The sequence below is a fragment of the Chelonia mydas genome, chromosome 2 (assembly GCF_015237465.2).
Source record: "Chelonia mydas isolate rCheMyd1 chromosome 2, rCheMyd1.pri.v2, whole genome shotgun sequence".
NCBI classification, from domain to species: Eukaryota; Metazoa; Chordata; order Testudines; family Cheloniidae; genus Chelonia; species Chelonia mydas.
Window position 1 is genome coordinate 149853222 of NC_057850.1, and position 19964 is coordinate 149873185.

At 46.4% G+C, this 19964-nt stretch overlaps 1 protein-coding gene across 4 annotated transcripts in view; it reads right to left on the minus strand.

The window, feature by feature from the left end:
- INVS (inversin) overlaps positions 1-19964 on the minus strand; it is a 212542-nt gene that overhangs the window by 163383 nt on the left and 29195 nt on the right. Inside the window, exon 2 of one of the 4 annotated variants that reach the window (XM_037893420.2) lies at positions 19497-19530. The exons of the other annotated variants lie outside the window; for them this stretch is intronic. The gene's annotated coding sequence lies outside the window, so the exon portion shown is untranslated. The remainder of the gene's footprint in view (positions 1-19496; positions 19531-19964) is intronic. 4 annotated transcript variants of the gene reach the window in all.

Here is a 19964-nt window from a genome sequence, read left to right on the forward strand (position 1 = left end):
ATACCGTGACCCCCCTGCAACTCCCCTTTGAGTCAGGACCCCCAATTTGAGAAACGCTGGTCTCCTCCGTGAAACCTGTATAGTATAGGGTAAAAGTACACAAAATACCAGATTTCACACTCTGTGACACATTTTTCATGGCCAAGAATTTGGTAGGGCCCTAATCATAACTTCATTGCTATAGATTTTGACACTATTGTAAATACTGGCCTGATTCAAAACCCATTTAAATCAATGGAAATATTCTCATTGACTGCAATGGGCTTTGGACAAGGTTCTACATGACCACAATAACCAACAGACATGAAGAGTAACTTACTTCTTCATAATTTTTCTGATAACAGTATTTATTGAAGATGTTCAGTAGCCGTTTTTCAATCAAAGTTCTGTTGTTGTTTTGAAAGATTTTTTTTAAAAGACGGAAGGGCTTGCTGCATTTTAGGGCTAATGGCATCCAAACATGTCCCATCATTACATCGCAGGCTTAGCAAAAAAGTATCTGTAACCAAGTAAACATTTCCACTCTCCACTTCAAACTTTGGAACTGAAACACAGATTTCCATATTTAAACCATTATTTGTATGCACACACACAAAAAAAACATGTCCTTGTTTATCTTGAATACTAAATTTCAGCTCATTGCCTTTAGAAATATTAAACCAACAAAAAGGATTATAAGGGAAAGATAGTTCTCCCTGATAGTTAAACTGCTGGCTTATTAAATGCTATTGGAACACCTGTGAAATGTAAAAATTCTTAAGGAATAGGGAAACTTGGGTGAATCAGATTTGTTTCCCATTCTACACATTTACTTACAGTCAGGCTGAAACCATGTCCAGTTACATGTCCCAAACAAAAGTAAAACCCCAATCAATCAGCATTTCTAATGATATTTCAGCAAAATGCTATGATGAAAAACATTTTAGGAAGTAGCATTTTCCAGAAATGACATTTCAATAGAGCACAACTCTTTGTGTTGCCAAGTGAACGGGGCCTATGCTAGCTTTATGTGGACCACTGGCAAATAAATGATGTGCTGTCTACTTGCTATTTTTTGCCCATCATTCTGGGCAAGTTTTGGGGTCGCAGGAGTGAGTGGGCGATAGAACCTGAGGAAGCAGCAGGTCTCAGAGTGCACAGAGGAACTACAGGATTGTACAGGACGCATGATAGGCAATATCTCTCCCCTACTGCCCTCTTTCCCATTCTTTGATCCTCCTGCAGGCACTATAATTCCTGTTCCACTTACAAGTAGTCCATGAAATCATCCCACTTTTCTGTACAGTAACCTAGTCTCTCTAGACAGAGGAAGGATCATTTGTAATATAGAAGAGAACTGAGAGTCAGAAAACTGCCTGGGTTCTATCCTCAGCTCTGCTCTTAGTTCAGTGTGCACCATGGGACTGGTCACAATCCCATGTGCCCCTCGTTTCTACACCTGCTGTATGGAGATAACAATACTGCACCATAATTAACCCCAGCTTTGTAAAGCCCTTTGAAATCTTCAGATGAAAAGTGTATTGTTATTATAACCTTAATGATCATTTTAGGACTCATGTCTTTCTGCTAGATCCTTGAGCACTATCACTATCCCCATTCCTTCATGCACATTGCAAGCAATGCACAGTTGAATTGAGAGTTGGGAAGACAACAGTTCTAATTCTGCTCCTGCTGATGTCAATGGTTAAGCTTCAAATGATTTTTAAAGAAGCAAGAGTTAGGCCCATTCTAATCAAACACATTTGGAAATCCTGTTAGATGTGCTTCCCTCAACAAGGGGGCATAATCTTCCTACCTATTCCTCAAAATGTTTCCCTCTGATTCATGAGTCTTACCTCAGTTCTACCCCAGTTGGGTTTTCTAAGCAATCCAACAATCAGGAATGAAGAAACTCTCTCTACTTCTTCAGGACTAACAACCAGTCTTAGTTTTGCCTCTTTTTTAATTTCTCCAAATTTGCTACCCTATTTTCAAATTTTTACGCAGAGCCAACAATAGTCTCTTACCACTTCAGTTGTAGTGAGAGAATCCTGTATTGTATCCAGTTTTCATGCAATAAATCTATGCCATGGATCATTGCAGTTTTCAGCTCCTGCAAACGGACTCTGGGGATGTAGAGCGGCTGGAGCCAAGGCAGAAACTGCAGCAGTGCTGACATCCTTAGCTGGGCAGCCAGGCTTTGAAAAAGCTCTCTTTTGCAAAAGGTAGCATTCTCCCAAAGCATCTTTGGGGCATTTATAAGATTCCAGGCAGTATTCTGAATCTCTCATCTCCCCCACCCTCAGATCATCAGGTTTAAGGTGATGCCTTAAGTTAGAGTCTCTCGATGCAATATTTCAATGCTTCTTAAATCAAGAGGTAAAATAGGTCAAAGATAACAGGAACAAAATGGTACTTATGATTCAAATGAAAACAAGACAAGTTAAATATATATGTGTACACACACACACACACACACACACAGAGCGAGAGATCAATTTGAAACTGGTCAACTGCAGCAAAATGACCGAACTTCGTTTTGATAAAGCTATCTTGCTCCTAATCCCCACTACAAAATGTTATCTTTGACCAGATTTTCCTGAAAAAGTTTTCTTCTAGTTTTTGTTCCCTATCTCTGTGTGAAAGATCAGAACAAAAACCAGAGGAGCATGTGCATGTACAGCAGGGGCTATTGAGAGAGGAAGGGGAAGCTGTTTCTGCATGGGAGCTAAGAGCCCCATGTTATGGCCAAACTTTGGCAGGGGTTGAAGACAAAATTCAGCTCCCACTGTGCTCCTGCCCTTGGAAAGCACTGGGTCAGGGTATACCTGCTACCTCCTCTAGCTACTGCAGTGGGTTGTTAGGCCACTTTTGCTCTCTACAATCAAGGGTTCCAATGATCCTGCAAGATAGGGTTGGAGAGAAGCAGCCCTATTTCAGAGGGGAAAAAAGAGAGACATCTTTCTTCCCTGGCCTCAGAGGACCCTGCACCCAGAAGCATTCAAAATATGCTTTCTCCAGCTTCCTTCAGTTTTAGTAATCTTAAGTGTTACTTGTAACACTAGCAGAGGAAAAATAAATAAAAAATGAGAATTTCAAAATGATGATATCTCTTTAAAATAACTATAAGATATAGCTTGATATAGGAATAAACATATATTTGGAAATGACTGGGCAGATTTAGAACAATTTTATTACACAACTAGTAAACACAGTAGTAGCATGCCTTTCTTACTTTAATTCACTCAGAGATGAAAAGTCTTTCTTAACTCTTTAGTTAATCAGCACTCATTGCTTTATACACCTGTATCCCATCAATCTGACATTTCCCACTGAGTTAGCTAAGCTCAGTGTTACGTTGTTTTACATGCTTTTAATACAAATAATGTAGAAAATTAAAAGCTACAAAAAAAAGTGTCAGGCATCGAGAAACTCTGACTATTAAAGAATTAAAATATTTAAAATGTTTTTAGTTAGTTTATCTTCAATTTAACTAGATTTAGATGCTGACAATTTTTGTTTCAAAATTAAGTATCTCATAAAACATGATCATTTGACACTAAGCCTTTGAAAACTGAGCACAAAGCAGGGCGTAAGGTTTTCAGATTTCCTAACTGAGAAATGGCATTATCAATTTGATATGTATTGTACATGTATTCATCTACAGAACTACATTTGCAAATACAGTACCTTATAAAGGATATGTAAATATATATGTGAGTATTTTAAATAAGTGAATTTTTTTTAGTCTGCTTTCTTTATCTCTAAAAATGATTTGGAGAGTTAGTTGATTTCAAACATTTATGGTTTTGTTTTTATTAAATATTTTATATGAAAAAAATGAGAGAACACTGGAAAAATCTCACTTTCAATATTAAAAGCAGATGAAGTATTAGATTTGCTGTAAAAGTGCAAATACTACTGCTGTATAAAGTCTTCCTCTTAAAGCCAAGGACAAATATGCTCACCATTAGAATTCTAAGGTGAGTGACAAAAATTAGTAAAACTAGCTGCTATCTTTCTCTCCCTCTCTGCCCCTACCACCAGAGACAGAGAGAACTGGAAGTTTAAGGGAATGAATGCTGTGGCATTAGGCTCCTAATTCTAAAACAGGTATTTGTGGTTTTGCTATGCTCTATTGGCAGAATCAGAGAATAGGATTGTTCTCTTTTTCGGGAGTATGCTGTAGTAGGAGAGAGATTTTAATTGCAAATTAATTGGCCAAAGACAATAATTCAGTTGGGAAACCTGGTTTTTCCCACAGTGCCAACGTATTTTGGCAGATCTAAAATACAGTACAAGAATGACAGATATTTGGAGGAATCTTCACCCTCTTTCAATATGATTATACCTTTTACTCCCATCAGATTCCACATATTCCCTGACAGATTTTATTTTCTTTCAGAGGTTCTTTTGCATTCATCTCACTCTTATAAAATCATTCTACTGTCTACTACTGACAACTAAATTTGGACCTGTGTATTCCCAGCATATAATGTGGCAATTGAGCCTCTACTGAATAAACCTGAATTCATAACATTCTGGGAAGATGAGACACATATGGAAGTTTTAGTATATACATTATATAGGGGCATCCTGAATTTTTTATGTTCAGAGGCTTTAAAGGCTTATTTGTGATAGGCAAATAATTGTGCACAGTTGGGCTATGAAGAAGTCACACATAGCATCTTTTAAAACATAAATTGCTATATCATATGCCTGAATATGAAACATTTGAAGAGTTACAGTCATGTGTCCCTTTCCTGAAAAATAAGAATTACAAGTTTTGACCTCACAGTTGATAATAATTAAAGTGTGAGTCCAGATGGACCTACAAATTTAGGACCAATTCAGTCATCCTTCTTCACACTAAATAGCATCTTACTCCACTGACATTAACAGAACTACTTGTGGAGAAAGATACTACACTTAAAGTCAGCAAGGATATCAGAACTGGACCCTTAATGCAGAGGTACTGCAGCTAAGTTTGATAAGGGCATGTGATTGTAACCTATAACTTCAGTTGCTCATAACTCTCTCTCAGCATTTTCCTTACATGCTTAATTTCACATGCTTAATCTCAGTCCACAGATGGTTTAAAATGTTTTTAAGTTTGGGCAGGTTCATTTTTGAATCATATATTGGGAGAAAAAACACCATATTTTCCTGTCTGTAAGAAAATCTTGCAACCCTTTTCGCATGCTCTGATGTATGTACCCCACAGTCAGATGGGGACAGAAAAGTTAAATGCTTTCACTGCATCAAGGAAGAAGAGTTGCCCTTCTTTGCAGAGAATTCCTTGGCTGACAGGAGGGCCTGAGTGTTTATAGAGAGGAGTTATTTTTTTTCTTCTAGGGGGGAAAACTGAGCTTTTCCCACACTAACTGAAAAATGTTCAGGTTGGTAGGTGAAGAAGCTCAGGATTGGGACTGTGAACTGGTGGGGTGAATATCCGAATGTCTGTCTGCTGTGACCGTTTGTTTGACTGGAGCTAGTTGCAGGGACTGTTTGACTGTCTGTTTGTTTATTTGCTTAAAAAGCGTGAATTGGGAATGCTTTGTTCCAGGAGGGCCTTGAAAAAAAACAGTTACTTTTACTTTCTTGTAACTGTTGTTCTTCGACATGTGTTGTTCACATCCATTCCACATTAGGTGTGCGTGCACTGCATGCGCGAGTGTCGGAAACTTTTTCCCATAGAGTCTCCCATCAGGCTGGCGGGGCCCCCCCGAGTGGCGCCACTGCGCCGTGCATATCTACCCCTGCCGCCCGACCCCCTCCGGTTCCTTCTTGCCAGCGACTCCGACAGAAGGGTAGGAGGGTGGGTGGTGGAATGGACATGAACAACACATCTCGAAGAACAACAGTTACGAGAAAGTAAGTAACTCTTTTTCTTCTTCGAGTGCTTGTTCACGTCCATTCCACATTAGGTGAATCACAAGCTTACCTCTGGAGGAGGGTAGGAGTCACGGAACAACTGCTCATAGGACCGCTCTGCCAACTGCCGCGTCCTCTCTGGCCTGCTAGTTGACCGCGTAACGGGTCATGAAGGTGTGGACCAAGGACCAGGTGGCTGCTTTGCAGATCTCCTGGATCGGGACCTGTGCCAGGAACGCCATGGAAGTCGCTTGCGCCCTGGTCGAGTGGGCCATGACCGCCGGGGCCTGAACATCTGCGAGCTCATAGCACGCCCAGATGCAGCTTGTAATCCAAGATGAAATCCGCTGTGCCGACACTGGGAGGCCTTTTATCCTCTCGGCTACAGCCACAAACAGCTGCGTGCGAAAGGGCTTGGTGCGCTCCAAATAGAATGCCAGCGCTCAACGCACATCCAGGGTGTGCAAGCTGCGGTGACTCGGGTCCGTATGCGGGTTCGGGAAGAACACCAGCAGACAAATGTCCCGGCCCAAATGGAATTGGGAGACCACCTTAGGGAGGAACTTGGGGTGCGGTCAGAGCTGCACCGTGTCCTTGTGAAATACTATATACGGTGGCACAGGGGTGAGGGCCCTCAGTTCAGACACCCTTCTGGCCGAGGTAATGGCAACCAGAAATGCCACCTTCCAGGAAAGGTGGAGGAGAGAACAGGAAGTGAGGGGCTCGAAAGGGGGTCCCATGAGTTTAGAGAGGACCAGGTTAAGGTTCCATGGAGGGACTGGGGGGTGTGAGTATGGAAACACCCTCTCCAACCCTTTAAGGCACTGTCCCACCATTGGGTAGGAAAACACCAAGCCCTCCGAGAACCCCAGATGGAAGGCGGAGATGGCCGCCAGGTGTACTCTGAGTGAGGACGGGGCTAGCCCTTGCTGCTTGAGGTGCAGGAGTACTCCAGGATGGCCTGCACCAGGGCCTGGTTCGGCCGCACCTGTCGGGGTTCACACCAACACGAGAACCTTTTCCACTTGGCCATATAGGTCGCCCTGGTAGAGGGCTTTCTACTGCAAAGCAGAATCTGCTGCACAGAAAGGGAGCACTGGCTCTCCAAGGCGTTTAGCCACAGAGTCTCCATGCCGTCAGGTGCAGTGACTGCAGGTTGGGGTGGAGAAGCCACCCACCGTCCTGCGTAATGAGGTCCCGGTGTAGGGGCAGGACTACTGGGGCCTCCACCGACAGCTCTAGGAGCGATGTGTACCAGTGCTGGCGAGTCCAGGCTGGGGTGATGAGGATCACTGCTGCCCTGTCCCTGCGCACCTTAAGTAGGACCTTGTGTACCAAGGGGAGCAGGCGGAAGGCATACATCAAGCCCCCTCTCCACGGGATCGCAAACCTGTCCGCAAGCGAGCCCGGGCTGCTGCCCTGGAACGAGCAGAACCGCGGGCACTGGGCGTTGGCCCTGGTGGCAAACAGGTCTATCCGGGGAAACCCCCACCTGCGGAAGAGCGAAAGCATGACGTCCACCCTGAGCGTCCACTCGTGCATGCAGTACAACCTGCTGAGGGAGTCCGCCAGCTCGTTTCGTACCCCAGGAGATAGGATGCCTCAAGGTGAATTGCATGGGCTATGCAAAGGTCCCAGAGGAGGAGAGCCTCGCGACAGAGTGGCGAGGAACGGGCCCCGCCCTGTTTGTTTATATAAAACATGGCAGTAGTGTTGTCTGTCAGAACTGTCATGCTGTGACCACTCAGAGTGGCACGAAAGATCTGGCAGGCGAGATGAACCGACCTGAACTCCTTCACACTGATATGGAGCGACCGCTCTGCTCCGCACCACAACCCCTGCATCATGAGGTCCCCCAGGTGAGCCCCCATCCATGGTCTGATGCGTCTGTCACCAGCATGAGGTCCGGCTGTGGGGCGGCGAAGGGGATGCCTTCGCAAACCACGGGCTGGAACTGCCACCACCGCTGGGAGTCCAGCATGTCCCTTGGGGCTGTCACTATCAAGTCCAGGGGGTCCCTGCCTGTGTGCTACACCCGAGTGAGCCACGCCTGCAGAGTCCTGAGTCTCAGTCTGGTATGCCTGACCACGTGCGTGCATGCCACCATGTGACCAAGCAGCCACAGGCAGCACCTGGCCATTGTTGTTGGAAACCGGCGCAGGGAGGTGACCGCTTGCTGGATAGCCTGGAATCAGGATACTGGAAGGCTTGCTCTGGCCTGCACCGCGTCCAGGACCGCCCCTATGAATTCCACTCTCTGCGTGGGTACGAGTGTGGATTTGGGGACGTTGACCAGGAGCCCCAGCTCGCGGAACAATCTCAGGGCCACCTCCACACGGCCCCACACTTCCGCCTCAGATTGGCCCGCCAGGAGCCAGTCGTCGAGGTACGGGTACACCCGGATTCTCTGCCTCCGTAAGAAGGCCACCACCACCGCCATGCACTTGGTGAACACCTGTGGGGACGCGGCTAGACCGAACGGGAGAACTGCAAACTGGTTATGTTCTTGGCCCACAGTGAAGTGTAGGAACCGCCGATGTGCTGGGTGGATGGTGATATGAAAGTATACGTCCTTCATGTCGAGGGCAGCGTACCAGTCCCTCGGATCCAGGGAAGGGATGATGGTGCCCAGAAACACCATGCGGAACCGGGCCTTGACCAGGAACTTGTTGAGCCCGCGCAGGTCTAGGATGGGGCGAAGGCCTCCTTTGGCCTTGGGGATAAGGAAGTACCGGAAGTAGAACTCCTTCCCCCTTAGGCTGTGCGGCACCGCCCCTACCGCCCCCACCTCTAGCAGCGAGCGGACTTCCTTCTCTAGGAGGTGCTCATGAGAGGGGTCCCTGAAGAGGGACGGGGGGGGGAGGAGGGAGGGAGGGAGAACTGCAGCGAGTACCCATTCCGCACCGTGCGTAAGACCCAACAGTCTGATGTAATGTTGGACCATGCACAGGAGAAACGGGACAGGAGGTTCAGGAAACAAAGGGACGGATCCGGTGAGTGGTCTGGTACGCTGTCCTCGAGCGCACCTTCAAAAGCCTGGCTTAGTGCCCGGCTGGGGTTTGTGCTGGCCTTGGTTCTGGCCCAGCGCATTATTGTTACTGTTGTTGCGCCGTCGCCTGTTATCCCTGCCTCGCCTACGGTAAGGCTCATGCCTATGGCAAGGCTGGTACTGGCATTGAGGGGGAGGCTGTGGCTTAAAGGCCTTCCTCTGGGTCGCCGGGGTGTGCATACCCAGCGACTTAAGCATAGCCCGCAAGTCCTTAAGGCTGTGCAGCCTCGTGTCTGTCTGGTCCGAGAAGAGACGGACCTTTGGAAGGGGAGATCCTGGAGTGTATTCTGGACCTTGGGCGGCAGGCCTGATTCCAGGAGCCACGCCGAGCGCCTCATGACCACCCTTGAAGCGATTGTTCTAGCTGCCGTGTCTGCTGAATCCAGGGAGGCCTGGAGAGAGGTCTTGGCTACTGACTTGCCCTCGTCCACCAGGGCCATGAACTCCTGTTGGGAACCTTGCAGGAGGTTGTCCTTAAGCTTCCCCACTGCCACCCAGGAGTTGAAATTATGCCTGTTGAGGATGGCCTGCTGGTTCACAATCCTCAACTGAAGGCCCCCAGATGAATACACCTTTCTGCCAAAAAGGTCCAGGCATTTCGCCTCCTTGGCCTTAGGGGCTGGGGCCTGCTGTCCATGGCGCTCCCTTCCTTTGGCTGTTGGAGCGCTGGAGGCCGGGATCTGCCATGTGGTCTTATAGTTAGATTGAATGGTCTTAATGAGCGGGAGCGCTATTCTGGATGGAACTTCGGGGCTCAAAATGTCCACCATGGGGTCCTCCTGCTCAACCGTCTTCTTGGCCTGCAACCCCAAGTTCTGGGAGACCCTGCACAGCAACTCCTGGTGGGCTCTATGGTCTATCGGTGGAGGGCCGGACACTGCTTTACCTGCCACCGTCTCATCTGGGGATGATGAGGAGGTTAGCCGGTGCTCGACCCCCTCTGGCTGGTCCTCCTGCTCCCCTTCTCCCGTGGGAGGGGCCTCTGGCTCGGGCCGGGGTGGGAGTCCAAGGGACGGTACCGGACTCGGTGCCAGTCTCTCTGGTTTATCCTGAGGGGATGCTGGAGGCCTGGATACTGTAGCCTCCGGCACCGTCTGGCGTTGGTGCGGGGACCGGGACCACTGCACTGAGTAACTTGCCCTGGATGGGGCCCCTTGGTTCTCCTGATAGGCCCAGGGGGTCCAGAAGGGCCAATGGCCTGGTGGCCCCCATTGGGGTTGCCAGCCCACCTGAGGGTCCCTGCTGTCTGGGGCCCGGTGCGGGTAGCTATAGCGGCTGGAGTCTGCGCCGGACTGCGGCGACGCCGATCGCGAAGGCCATGGAGGTGCCAACTATGTGCGCTGGCAGGAGAACAAGCAGCTCCTGGCTGAGCAGGAGCGGTACCGGTATCCCTGGGACCAGGATCTGGACCGGGACGGGTACCGGCGTTCCCTGGACCAGGACTGTCTGCGGGAGTCCTCTGACAAGGGCAGTCTCAACTCCTCTCGGTGCCAGTCTCTGGGTGGTGCCGGAGAGCGGTGTGCCCTTTCTGGTGCTTCCTCGTGCCGACCCGCTCCTGGTGCCACAACCTCCTTCCAGGCTGCTGGTAACTGTGAGTCCGCGGAGTCAGAGCTCGACTGGGACCAACTCCAGGAGCGGTGCCAGGACGGTGTCCTAGGGCGGCACACCATTGCTGGCTTACCCCTCGACGGCACCCATGGCATGGGTGCCGGAGGGTTCTCCCTATGCGGGTGGGGACTCGCCGCCGACAGCTTGATGAGGTCCTTTGTAGACTCAAAGGTGCCAGGCATGGCGGGCTGATCCGTTATGCCCTCAAGCCCATTGTCCGCACTGAGCTCACTTAGGTCTGGGCTTGGTGGGGCTTGTGCTTCCGGGACCACCAGCGTCAGCGCCGGTACCGCAGCCTTACCGCTCTTATTGATGCTAGGGGCCTTGGGAGGCGCTGGCCTCCTGTGCGGGGAACGACTGCGCCTTCCTTTCGGCTGCACCGGGGAGGACGAGCAGTGCCGGGCCCTAGTCTGGCGCTCTGGGGCCAACAGTTACAGTGCTTAGCTGGTGCCGGGCCTCTTGACGGCTCTGGAGCACTATGCACCGAGGAAGCCTGAGCCGGTGTCAGGCGCTTCGGGCCCAGTGGCTGCAATGCAGCCTCCATCATCAGCTGCTTTAAATGAAAGTCTCTTTCTATCCTTGTTCTTGGCTTAAACGCCTTGCAAATCCTACACCGCTCAGTTTGATGTCCGTCCCCCAGGCAACGTAGACACGAGTCGTGGGGGTCACTAACTGGCATAGGTTTGCGGCACGTGGCGCAAGCCTTGAAGCCGTGGGCTTGCGGCATGCCCTGCGGCCCGGGGCGGGTGCTGGAAGCCTCTAAGCACCTAATCACTTAAGTGTCCACAATAAAGGTATGTTAACTAACTGATAACAGCTACTCTGAAAAGGCTAAGGGACTGCTCTTCTACGAGAGAGAGAGAGAGGTTGTTCCAACGCCACCATGGACGGTAAGAAGAAACTGGAGGGGGTTGGGACGGCAGGGGTATATATGCACGGCGCGGTGGCGCCACTCAGGGGGGCCGCTAAGGGAAAACGTTTCCGATGCTCATGCACGCAGCGCGCACATACCTAATGTGGAATGGATGTGAACAAGCACTCGAAGAAGAATGGTTGATTGGAGGGAAGGCTTTGAGCCTGGGCAACTGCTTCAAGCCAGCAGCCTTATAAAAAAGCAAACAGTTGCAAACCGAGTGAGCAGCAAACAGAGGGAGTTTGCCTGCGAGTTCACCTTGGGGGAGTTCCCACAGAGTTTTTTGCCTTTCAGGCTTCTGTGAGCAGTAAATACAACATCTGAAGAGGCTCTTAGAAAGAAGCCAATATAGATAGTGAGCGATCAGCTGTTGTGACCTGCACAGGGTGTGCCATGTTTGTCTTTCTCCCAGAGGATAGAAGCAACTTCGTCTTTACAAAGTGCAAGCTGGTCTCCATACTGGAAGAGAAGGTTAAAGGACGTATCAACCCTGCGCTGCATCAGAGAAAAAGACGACTTTCTGGATAGAAGTCAGTGTTTGGTACTGCAGGCACAGCATGTTGAAGAATCAGAGAGGACAGTGGAGAATGGGGAAGAAAATTGGCAGCATGTGACTTCCAGAAGAAGAAAGAGGAGAACCCATGTACCCCCAATGCAGACAGAGGTAAGAAACCATTTTCAGGCTCTCTGCATAGCTACTATGGTGGAGAATGGTTTGGAAAAGTCATCTGAGGGAAGGAGACCCCATCGACTGGAAGGCATGGGATGCATTGTCCTAGGGTTGGTGGTTCCATGACCACCACTCCCAAAAGGAGGAGACGGGTGGTGGTGGTCGGGGACTCCCTCCTAAGGGGACAGAGTAATCCATCTGCCGTCCAGGCCTGGAAACTCAAGAAGTGTGCTGCTTGCCTGGAGCTAAAATTCAGGATGTAATGGAGTGTCTGCTGAGACTGATCAAGCCCTCGGACCGCTACCCCTTCCTTCTTCTCCATGGAGGCACCAATGATACTGCCAAGAATGATCTTGAGTGGGTCACTATAGACTATGTGGCTCTGGGAAGAAGGATAAAGGAGTTTGAGGCGCAAGTCATGTTCTCATCCATCCTCCCTGTTGAAGGAAAATGCCCAGGTAGGGACCATCGAATTGTGGAAGTAAATGTGTGGTTGCGTAGGTGGTGTTGGAGAAAGGGCTTTGGATTCTTCAACCATGTGATGCTGTTCCAGGAAGAAGGATTGCTAGGAAGAGATGGGATCCACCTAACAAAGAGAGGGAAGAGCATCTTCGCAGGCAGGCTTGCTAACCTAGTGAGAAGGGCTTTAAATTAGCTTTGCATGGGGATGGAGACCTAAGCCTGCAGGTAAGTGGGGAAGTGGGATACCAGGAGGAAACACAAGGAAGAGGGTGCAACAGGGGAGGCCTCCTGATTAATACTCAGAAAGTAGGGCAATCGGCTAGTTATCTTAGGTGGCTGTACATGAACGCAAGAAGCCTGGGAAACACGCAGGAAGAATTGGAAGTCCTGGCACAGTCAAGGAACTGTGATGTGATTGGAATAACAGAGACTTGGTGGGGTAACTCACATGACTGGAGCACTGTCATGGATGCGTATAAACTGTTGAGGAAGGGCAGGTGGAGGAAAAAGGTGGGGGAGTTGCACTGTATGTCAGAGAGCAGTATGATTGCTCAGAGCTCCAGTATGAAACTGGAGAAAAGCCTGTTGGGTGTCTTTGGGTTAAGTTTAGAGGCAAGAGCAACAAGGGTGATGTCATGGTGGGCATCTGCTATAGACCACCAGACCAGAAGGATGAGGTAGACAAGGCTTTCTTTGGACAACTAACAGAAATTTCCATATCACAGGCCCTGGTTCTCATGGGGGACTTCAATCACCCTGAAATCTGCTGGGAGAGCAATACAGCAGTGCACAGACAATCCAGGAAGTTTTTGGAGAGTGTTGGGGACAACTTCCTGGTGCAAGTGCTGGAGGAACCAACTAGGGGCCATGCTCCTCTTGACCTACTGCTCACAAACAGGGAAGAATTGGTAGGAGAAGTAGAACTGGGTGGCAACCTGGGCAGCAGTGACCATGAGATGCTCCCTGACAAAAGGAAGAAAGGAGAGCAGCAGAATACGGACCCTGAACTTCCGAAAAGCAGACTTTGACTCCCTCAGGGAACTGATGGGCATGATCCTCTGGGAGGTTAATATGAGGGGGAAAAGGAGTCCAGGAGAGCTGGCTGTATTTTAAAGAAGCTTTACTGAGGACGCAGGAACAAAGCGTCCTGATGTGCAGAAAGAATAGCAAATATGGCAGGCAACCAGCTTGGCTTAACAGAGAAATCTTGTGTGATCTTAAACACAAAAAGGAAACTTACAAATGGAAACTTGAACAGATGACTAGGGAGGAGAATAAAAATATTGTTTGAAGAGGCAGGGGTGTAATCAGGAAGGCCAAAGCACAACTGGAGTTGCAGCTAGAAAGGGATGTGAAGGGTAACAAGAAAGGTTTCTACAGGTATGTTAGCAACAAGAAGGTGGTCAGGGAAAGTGTGGGACCCTTACTGAATGGGGGAGGCAACCTACTGACAGATGATGTGGAAAAAGCTGAAGTACTCAATGCTTTTTTTCCCTCGGTCTTCACAGACGAGGTCAGCTCCCAGACTGCTGCACTGGGCAGCACAGTATGGGGAGGAGGTGAGCAGCCCTCAGTGGTGAAAGAAGAGGTTAAGGACCATTTAGGAAAGCTGGACATGCACAAGTCCATGGGTCCAGATCTAATGCATCCAAGGGTGCTGAGGGAATTGGCTGATGTGATTGCAGAGCCATTGGCCATTATCTTTGAAAACTCGTGGTGATCAGCGGAGGTCCCGGACGACTGGAAAAAGGCAAATATAGTGCCCATCTTTAAAAAAGGGAAGAAGGAGAATCCGGGGAACTGCAGACGGGTCAGCCTCACCTCAGTCCCTGGAAAAATCATGGATTCCTTGAGGACCTGCTCCATTTTGAAGCACTTCAAGGAGAGGAAGGTGATCAAGAACAGTCAACATGGATTCACCAAAGGAAAGTCATGCCTGACCAACCTGATTGCCTTCTATGATGAGATAACTGGCTCTGTGGATATGGGGAAAGCGGTGGACGATATATACCTTGAGTTTAGCAAAGCTTTTACGGTCTCCCACAATATTCTTGCCAGCAAGTTAAAGTAGTATGGATTGGATGAATGGACTATAAGGTGGAGAGAAAGCTGGTTAGATCGTCAGGCTCGACAGGTAGTGATCAACTGCTCGATGTCTAGTTGGCAGCTGGTATCAAGCGGAGTGCCCCAGGGGTCGGTCCTGGGGTTGGTTTTGTTCAACGTCTTTATTAATAATCAGGATGATGGGATAGATTGCACTCTCAGCAAGTTTGCGGATGACACTAAGCTGGGGGTAGGGGGGAAAGGTAGATATGCTGGAGGGTAGGGATAGGGTCCACAGTGACCCAGACAAATTGGAGGATTGGGCCCAAAAGAAATCTGATGAGGTTCAACAAGGACAAATGCAGAGTCCTGCACTTAGGAGGAACAATCCCATACACTGCTACAGGCTGGGGATCAACTGGCTAAGCAGCAGTTCTGCAGAAAAGGACCTGGGGATTACAGTGGATGAGAAGCTGGATATCAGTGAAGAAGGCTAAAGGCATATTGGGCTGCATTAGTAGGTGCATTGCCAGCAGATCAAGGGAAGTGATTATTCCTCTCTATTTGGCACTGGTGAGGCCACATCTGGAGTACTGAGTCCAGTTTTGGGGCCCCCACTACGAAAGGATATGGACAAATTGGAGAGAGTCCAGTGGAGGGCAACGAAAATGATTAGGGGACTGGGACACATGACTTATGAGGAAAGGCTGAGGGAACTGGGCTTATTTAGTCTGCAGAAGAGAAAAGTGAGGGGGGATTTGATAGCAACCTTCAACTACCTGAAGGGGGGGGTTCCAAAGAAGATGGAGTTCGGCTGTTCTCAGTGGTGGCAGATGACAGAACAAGGAGCAATGGTCTCAAGTTGCCGTGGGGAAGGTCTAGGTTAGATATTAGGAAAAACTATTTCACTAGGAGGGTACTGAAGCACTGGAATGGGTTACCTAGGGCGGTAGTGGAATCTCCATCCTTAGAGGTTTTTAAGGCCTAGCTTGACAAAGCCCTGGCTGGGATGATTTAGTTGGTGTTGGTCCTGCTTTGAGCAGGGGGTTGGACTAGATGACCTCCTGAGGTCTCTTCCAACCCTAATCTTCTATGATTCTATGATTTTACACCCTGCCAAAAAGAGCTATTGTTTATTTCCACACTAAAACTAGTGAACTCTAACTTTCCACCCTGAGGAATTTGGGTACCATTTGGTTTATTTTTTTTCTGTTGAGAACAAAAGGAGCTGTCCATGTCTTAACTATTTTTGTGGGTCTAATTATGAAAGGTCATTCGATACCTAGGACTGGTTGGTGCCATTTGATTTCTCAAAAAATTCTTGACGGGTCTTACTACATGCTCACAAGAACTCAGAAAATAAAAAGTGATACAGAGTCCTTAATGAATTAAGAGGGTGCTTTCCTAATTCCATGTTAAGAACGGCCATACTGGGTCAGACCAAAGGTCCATCTAGTCCAGTGTCCTGTCTTCTGACAGTGGCCAATGCCAGATGCCCCAGAGGGAATGAACAGAACAAGTAATCATCAAGTGATCCATCCCCTATTGCCCATTCCCAGCTTCTGGCGAACAGAGACTAGACACACCATCCCTGCCCATCCTAAGAGCCACTGATGAGCCTAACCTCCATGAACTTATCTAGTTCTTTTTTGAAGCCTGTTATAGTCTTAGCATTCACACCATACTCTGGCAAAGAGTTCCACAGACTGTGTGCATTGTGTGAAAAAATACTTCCTTTTGTGTGTTTTAAACCTGCTGCCTATTAATTTGATTTGGGGACCCCTAGTTCTGATGTTATGAGAAGGAGTAAATAACACTTAGAATCATAGAATATTAGGGTTGGAAGAGACCTCAGGAGGTCATCTAGTCCAATCCCCTGCTCAAAGCAGGACCAACACCAACTAGAAAGTTCCTTATTTACTTTCTCCACACCAGTCATGATTTTATAGACCTCTATCATATCTCCCCGCCCTTAGTTCTCTCTTTTCCAAGCTGAAAAGTCCCAGGCTTATTAATCTCTCCACATACAGAAGCCACTCCATACCCCAATCATTTTTTTTGCCCTTTTCTGAACCTTTTCTAAGTCCAATATATCTTTTTTGAGATGGGGCGACCACATCTGCATGCAGTATTTAAGATGTGGTCATACATATGGTCATGGATTTATATAGAGGCAATATGATATTTTCTGCGTTATTATCTCTCCCTTTCTTAATGATTCCCAACATTCTGTTCGCTTTTTTGACTGCTGCTGCACATTGTGTGGATGTTTACAGAGAACTATCCACAATGACCCCAAGATCTCTTTCTTGAGTGTTAACAACTAATTTAGATGCCATCTAAATTATTATTTATGTTTTCCAGTGTGCATTACTTTGCATTTATCAACATTGAATTTCATCTGCCATTTTGTTGCCCAGTCACCCCATTTTGTGAGATCCTTTTGTAGCTCTTCGCAGTCTGCTTGGGACTTAACTATCTTGGGTAGCTTTGTATCATCTGCAAATTTTGCCACCTCACTGTTTACCCCCTTTTCCAGATCGTTTATGAATATGTTGAACAGGACTGGTCCCAGTACAGACCCTTAGGGGACACCACTATTTACTGCTCTCCATTCTGAAAACTGACCCTTTGTTTCCTATCTTTTAACCAGTTATCAATCCATGAGAGGACCTTTCTTTTTATCCTATGACAGCTTACTTTGCATGTTGTTAATTCACACAATTTTATTTTGAATCTCACATTTGTTGGTGACTTTCTTAAAACCCCAGCTCTTCTGGTCAGAGTATTATGAGAGAAACTCACCTTTTGTTTTGAGAGAAAAAAAAAAAGTTTTCTTGCTTTTTTGCTCAAACATGAAGGTTAGAAACTATCAACCCTAAAAGCTCAAAAGCCAGAAGACAAATACAAAGAACCCAAAATATATTTTTAAAATCTCATGGTTTAAGCCCATCTCAATAGTTTTGAGGTGTGGCATGCTTTATTTATTTATTTTTAATCCTTGGGGTTCAAAAATAATAAATCGCACATGAGGTCCTGTTAATTTGAAAGATTTTATTTTGGAACAAAGTTATAAATGCCACACTGAGCATGCACAGGACCTCATTTTCATTAAGATTTAGAGTGAACTGCTCAAATACCAATCAGGAAGCATGTGCAAGAAAGAGCAGTGAGGCAAAAAGGCCAGTTTGGTTTCCGCCTCCACAGATGAAACTGAGGAAAAGCAGAAGTGGAAGGTCCCTTTACGTATGTTAACTCTGCCATATATGTTGTATTTTGCATAACAGTTTGCTGTTAAATGAATTTACTATTTAAAGCAAAAAAAGAAAAAAATCTAGTTGTAATGCAACATTAAAGGTGCAAGATCAAGAGTCAAAACTTCCAGGAACTAAAGTTGCTCTGAATGTTAACTTTGCATATGTTGCATATTTTGTTATATGCCTGAGCGACAGAGAAACAGTTTAAGGTTTACATTCAACAAAGGAAGGAGGAATGGAAAATATTACGTATGTGCAATCTTCACCTTATATAATGAAACTTGTAACAAACAACAACTCAAGAAACTAATAAGTAGTCTTAATAAAGGTGGCTGAGAACTTTGTGTGAAGCTAAAGAGAATTCTATACAAGATTAAATCTCAATTGAAATGAAAAATGTTCTTGTTTATAAAATTCTTAAAATATAAATGATCTGAAATACTTAATAAAATTAAGTTTTTAATGTACGAAAAGTTCGCTTTTAGCTAAAACATTCATTTGTCTGCCAGTTACATACACAAAATAAAGAATGGACTACATTGGTGATTCAATGTAACATTTTACAGCAATATACATATCTATGCAAAGAACAGAGTCTCTCATACATAACTGTATGTTTTCAGAATGTATGCCTTGGGAGCAATGGGTCAACTAGACTCCTAGAAAAGAGTAGTACTATATCTAAAACCAATTGTGGGTAGAACTCTAGTCACCTTGAAGAGGTGATCACTTACTAAAGGTAATCCAACATAGTAAAATATTTCAGGATATCTTTATATGGTCACTTGAGGAATTTAGACATGTAAGGGTTATCTTTCAGGACAACATTTATCAAGCAACAATTTTTACTGTATGTTGTGTGTAGCTGAAGGAACTTTTGGGTGCAATTAACACTACTTTTAAACACCTTAGAGACTAACCAATTTATTTGAGCATAAGCTTTCATGAGCTACAGCTCACTTCATCGGATGCATACTGTGGAAAGTGACTGTAGCTCACGAAAGCTTATGCTCAAATAAATTGGTTAGTCTCTAAGGTGCCACAAGTACTCCTTTTCTTTTTACTACTTTTAAAGGAAACAAATAGAAGAGAATTACAGAAGACCATCTTACACAGTTTACATGATTTTTAGCATTTCCCAGTGAAACTTGTAAGCAATCTGACTTGGCAAATGAACAATTATTTCCTAATACTGTTTGGGATCCACTAACAGACCCCTATGTCCATTGAAAGACCCACTGACTTCAATGGACATCTGACTGGGTACTGGGGTCTGCTCTAGCAGATCCTGAAGCAGGAATATGGCCGTAACCAGTTGCACATGAATAACTGTTAAATCAAAACATTTCTCTTTTCAAACCAAGCACAGACACTAGTCCTCAGTAAGGATTCTGACCATGAAATATTTCACAGTTCAAACTTCACCCCATTTCATTATAGCTCCGTCTAAAACAAAAATGTGTGTGTGTGTGTGTGTGTGTGTGTGTGTGTATACATATATGTATACACATACACACACACACATATATACATACACTCACACAGAAAATTAAATATTTTGGAAAATTATGAACAGGTGAAAACAAAGTAGTATAAATTACATGGTTTAACACACAGCTGAGTGAACGTGGCAGAACTGACCTTAACTTTTGAACAATTAAATCCTTGACCATAACTATGAATTAAAAAATTAAAAGAAAAAAAATCATTAATTTCAATATACAATTGCCATGATCTGTCCTCATTGCAACTCCTTTAAAACAGCGCTGTCCTTTCCTGACTGGCTCTGTAGCTCCGCTCCACCAGCTATGCCTCTTCATACCCTTTGCCATGCAGTCACTTCCCTGTAGAACAACCTACAATTCCTCTCCAAGCCTAGTTGCTGCAGAAGCCCTTGCTACCTAAGTGCTGGCTCACCAGCTGATCTCACCCACCTGCTTGGTTACCCATTACTTTGGATACTCCTCCCAATCCTAAATACTCTTCATACATATTGTTCCCCTCATGACTAAATTATATTTATTGTTGCCACCTGTGATGGATATATCATACATAAACAGTAGTGCTGTCAAGCGATTAAAAAAATTAATCGTGATTAATCGCACTATT